The sequence below is a fragment of the Muscardinus avellanarius genome (assembly GCF_963383645.1).
Source record: "Muscardinus avellanarius genome assembly, chromosome: 11".
Taxonomy (NCBI): Eukaryota; Metazoa; Chordata; class Mammalia; order Rodentia; family Gliridae; genus Muscardinus; species Muscardinus avellanarius.
Genome location: NC_137797.1, coordinates 19,868,648 through 19,874,215, shown reverse-complemented (window position 1 = coordinate 19,874,215; position 5,568 = coordinate 19,868,648). Strand labels below are relative to the sequence as shown.

At 37.5% G+C, this 5,568-nt stretch overlaps 1 pseudogene across 1 annotated transcript; it reads left to right on the top strand.

Moving 5' to 3' along the window:
* The first annotated feature begins 4,576 nt into the window (after positions 1–4,576).
* LOC308270168 (STING ER exit protein-like) lies at positions 4,577–5,245 on the top strand (annotated as a pseudogene). The gene has a single exon. The product of its transcript is annotated as an STING ER exit protein-like (transcript).
* The last annotated feature ends 323 nt before the right edge of the window (positions 5,246–5,568 follow it).

The following is a 5,568-nucleotide window of genomic DNA, read 5'->3' as shown; positions in this document are numbered from 1 at the left end:
TCTCTCTCTCTCTCTCTCTCTCTCTCTCTGTCTCTCTCTCTCTCTGTCTTTCTCTCTCTTTCTTTCTGTTTTGGCAGTGATCTTTTTAAATATGATACAATAGGAAGCAAAAGTAAACAAGTTAGGTTATCTCAACCTAAACATCTTCCTCATAATAAAGGAAACAACTAGCAAAATGAAGAGATGGATGAAGATATTCACAAGCCATGTATTTGATAAAAAAATTAATACCCCAAATCCATGAGGAATGGCCACAACTCAATAGCAAAAACCAAATAACATGGTTTAAAAATGGGCATTTTCTCATAGATACACAAATGGGCATCAGAAATATGAAAAATGTTCAAAATTAGAAATCATCAGGGCAATTTAAATCAAAACCATGATAAAACTTATCAAAAGTTATCAACTCACACCTGTTAGAATGGCTTTTATAAAAAAAATCAAATATTAGAAAAAATAATACTTTCAAGGATGTGGAGATAAAAACCTAATACACTGCTGAAGGAAATAGAAATTTGTATAGCCATTATGCAAAGTCATTTGGAGATTCCTTAGAAAACTAAAAATAAGCTTGGCATGCTGGTACACACTTGCAATCCCAGTACTCAAGAGGCTGAGACAGGAAGATCATAGGTTTGAGGACAGTTTCAGCAACTTAGTGAGGACCTTGGCTACTTAGTAAGACCCTGTTTCAAAATAAAAATAAAATAGTGCTGGGTGTATAGCTCAGAGGTAGAATGACCCTGGGTTCAATCCCCAGCACTCCCCCCAACACACACAAACTAAAAGCAGAATAAAATATATGATTCAGAAATCCTATTTCATTCTGGGTATATATCCAAAAGAATTGAAATCAGAATCTATATATCTGCATTCTTGGATTCATTGCAACATTATCCACAAAAGCAAAGGAAGGAAAGTGACCTAAATATCAACCAATAAATGAATGGATTAAGAAACGGCTGTATAGACATGTAATAGCATATTACTTGGCCTTTAAAAAGAAGGAATTTTGCCATTTGAAACAATATGGATAAACTTTGAAGACATTATGCTAAATGGAGTATGCCAGATGAAGAAGAAAAAATATTGTATTTTACTATTTATAGGATAATATAAAATAGCCAAACTCATAGAAGCAGACAGTGGAATGGTGATTGACATTGATGGGGGAACAGGGAAATAAGCAGAAATAGTTAAAGAATACAAAGTTTCAGTTGATTAAGCTAAAGAGTTCTATATAGCATAGTGTATTTATTTAAACATATCATATACCTAAACATTTACTAACATTTATATTAACATTTTTAAGATTTTTTTATTAGTGCATTGTATTTATACATCATAATGGGGTAAAAAACTTGTGTAGACCTAAATGCACACATCACCCAGCCAGCCCCCACCCAGTCCCCACCTCACTCCCTCCCCATCCCTCCCTCCCATGCTTGGTTTAGTGGTTGACTTCTATATGAATAAGTACATCATGCGCTTTAAAGAGTTTCCCTCTCCCCCCTCCCATCCCCACAGTTAGGTCGCCTTATTTGCTCCTCTATAGGATCTCCTTTTTCACCTGGAATTCCTCCTATGACCCCTTTCACCCTAGCTTTAACATATTAGGGAAAGCATCTGATTTCTTACTTTTTGCGACTGACTAATCTCACTTAGCATAATGTCCTAAAGATCCATCCATTTCCCTGTAAATATCGCAATTGTATTTTTTTATGGCTGAGTAAAATTCCATTGTGTATATATCCCACAGTTTTGTAATCCACTCATCTATTGATGGACATCTTGGCTGGTTCCATAGTTTGGCTATAGTGAATTGTGCAGCTATGAACATGATACATATGCATTAGTTTGGTAATTTAGTTTCCTTCCTTTTGGGTAGATACCCAGGAGTGGTATTGCTGGATCAAATGGTATATTTGTTCCCATTCTTCTGAGGATACTGTTTTCCAAAGTGGTTGCACTAATTTGCAATCCCACCAACAATGTTTTAGAGTTCTTACTTCTCTGTACACTCACCAGCATTTGTGGTTGTGTTTTGAATGATTGCCATTCTAGTTGGAGTTAGGTGAAATCTCAGAGTAGTTTTGATTTGCATCTCTCTGCCAATGATGTTGAGCATTTTTTTAAGCATTTTTTTGGTCATTCAAATTTCTTCTTTCATGAAGTGTCTAGTTTGCTTGCCCATTTTTTGATTGGATGATTTGTTTGTTTAGTGTTGAGTTTCTTGAGTTCTCTGTATATTCTATATATTAGTCCTCTATCAGAGGGGTAAGTGGCAAAAATCTTCTCCCATTCTGCTGGCTCTCGATTGAGTTCCTGACAGTTTCCTTTGCTGAATAGAAGCTCTTCAGTTTCATGTAATCCAATGTATTGATTTGCCTTATTTATTAGATATTCTAATCACAAAAATATTGATGATAAGAGATCAAAAGGGAGGGATAGCTGGGTTTATGGCATAGATTGTAACGATGGTTTTCCAGGTGTATCCTTACCTCCAGACTCATCAAGTGTATATGTTAATTCTGTACAAATTTTATATGACAAAAATTAAATAAAAATAATACTGAATTGGAAAATGAAGGAAGTCTCTGATATGATAAACAATATCCTCAATAAAATCCTTACAATAAGTAAAATTAAGTTTATGCAATTTTTTATTTTTAATACCTCCCCAGTATAAGCATAAAACATTATAATAAAAAATAGTTTAGTAGAAGTAACTCTACTTGGGACTAGAACCACAGAGTTTATGAATCCAACTTTCTGGATTAATGTAGGAAAAATATCTCCCTCTCTCTAGAGCAATGATTTCTTGATCTCTGGAGCCCTCTCTGAGACATCCAAAAGTCAAGACAAATAAAAGAGATTTGTGTCCCCACAGTCCCATGCAGCTAGAGCCTCTTCTTAGGTCTGTGTTTGCACTTCTTTTTAAACACAGAATTTTACTTAAAAGTCTTTAATAAATGAACAAAATTCTTTTAAAAACTACTGACCTAGAGAAAAAATGGTCTTCCCATTCTTCAGATAAATCTCTACAATATTGTTTCTTTCCAGGCTTGTAGAAGTACAGAGGAACCCAAAATTTGAAATCATGTACTCTGAAAACTAGTGATTGTCTGCTTAAGAGATGACCATTGAGTAGAGTTGAAAAATCTGGGAAGAATAATTTGTGTATGCTCAGCTTGCAACTCTTCTATTTTTTCTCTTTGGAGAAGGCTGCCACAGGAAGTTCTCTGCTTTTTTTTTTTTTTTTTTTTTTTTTTTTTTTTTGGTGGTGGTACTGGGTATTGAACCAAGGGGCATTCTACTTCTGAGCTACACCCCAGCCCTATTTTTTATTCTTTATTTTGAAACAAGGTCTCACTGAGTTGCAAAGGGCCTTGCTAAGTAGCGGAGGCTTTCTAGGGACCACAATCTTCCTGTCTCAGCCTCCCAAGTACTGGGATTACAAGCATGCGCTACCACACCTGGCTAGCTCTCTGCTTTTCTACAAAATCTTACTCTGGCTGTCTGACTGCAATATGGTTCACCCTGCTTATGCCTGGTGTATAAACTTGTATTCTTGGGGCTCAGGCTACAACTTTAATTCAAACCAAACTATTTCCTTCACATTACCTTTATTGGTACTGTAGGACAGATGTTAAAAAAAATTTTTTTGCATTACCACAGTAAGTGGGAGCTAAACAATTCAGTTGTAAAATTTGCAGTCAGTTTATTATGAAATTAACAGAATGTCCAGGAGAATTCAAGTAGCTAGCTGGTATTTCAATTTGTGACCGAAATTTATTCTGGCACCTGATTATTGTGTTCCAATTTGTGGTTTAAATCTTTCCTGGCAGCACCCCATTGAGGATGATTGGTTCAAGATTTTTATGCCTGACTAGGACTTCCAGGGCAGTGGAAGCAACTCTGGACTCTCCCAGATACTTGATATATGTTTTTCACCCAACTCATGGATACTGGGCCAGGGGAAGACCAAGACTGAGATCCATATTTAACATCACTAGTTTTCAAGGTGAGATTGTCTGAAGCTTCCTCACCTAGTTTTATCCTTTCCTCTGTATTTCTCTTGCATCTTGAAAAAAGGAGCTACCCAGACACCTGTCCTCATCTCCAATCCTGCATTATCACAGGCTGTGTTGTTACTATAATTTTGTTAGTGCTTTGTTCTTACTTTTTCAATTTTTTAAGGAAACAAAACAGTAAAGAAGCATGGTATTTATTGATACCAGCGTGGTGGCACATGCTTGTAATCCTAGCATTTGGGAGACTGAGACAGGAGGATTGCAATTTGCAGATAGCCTCGGCTACTTAGTGAAGCCCTTTGCAACTCAGTGAAACCCTGTTTCAAAATAAAGAATAATAAATAGGGCTGGGGGTGTAGCTTGGATGTAGAATGTCCTTGGATTTCACATCCAATACCCACACACACACACACACCTACAAATCAAATGTCAAATTTTGTTGTAATTGAAGCCAGATGGCTCAATCTTATCAAAGCTTGTGGAGAAATTTCGGTGTGACTCTTCTTTGGCACTGAATATTCTGGCCCCTTCTCTGAACTATGCCAAAAATAGTGTCCCATTCCATGGTCTGCTCTGACACCCAGGACCAGGAGGAATATGATGATGGCGAGAAGCCCCTCCATGTCTACTACTGTCTGTGTGGCCAGATGGTCCTTGTGCTGGACTGTCAGCTAGAGAAATTGCCCATGAGGCCCCGAGAACAATCTCATGTGATTGATGCAGCCAAACATGCTCACAAGTTTTGTAACACAGAAGATAAGGAGACTGTATCTTCGGAGGCCTGAAGGCACTGAAAGACAATACAGGAAGAAATATTCAAAGTGTGGACTACCACTCTTCTACCAATCCCAGCCAAAGAATGCTCCTGTGACCTTCATCGTGGATGGAGTAGTAGTGAAGTTTGGCCAGGGTTTTGGGAAAATGAATATATATATACTCAGGAACAAGAGCTTCCTAAAAAGGTGGTGATGACCAAAAGGACTAAAGACATGGGCAAGTTCAGCTCTGTCACCGTGTCTACCATTGATGAAGAGGAAGAGGAGATGGAGGCTAGGGAAGTTGCTGACTCGTATGCACAAAATGCCAAAGTGATTGAAAAGCAGCTGGAGCACAAAGGCATGAGCAAGAGGCGACTGCAAGAGCTGGCTGAACTGGAGGCCAAGAAAGCAAAAATGAAGGGAACCTTGATTGACAACCAGTTCAAATGACCAGGACCTTTCTCAGCTTAGACTGGAGACAAGCATTTGGATTAGGAAGAAAATAGTTCTTGTGTATGTGGACTGGTTTCTATTCATGCCCCAGGAGAAGACTTTACTTTGTGTCCCATTGATGGTTTTGCATTTAGTGAAGGCTTTGAGTCCATTTGACCTAGAGGTTCTCTAGGGCATGGATTTTTCAAAATCTTTATTTAGGTAGGTTTCTGTACTATTTTTTTTTTTGGTCCAGTTAATGTCAGCTTCTTCAGCTGTGTAGAAACTTTATGAATAGATGAGGGCTTGAATATTTCTACTTTCTAAATTATCTTTTTATT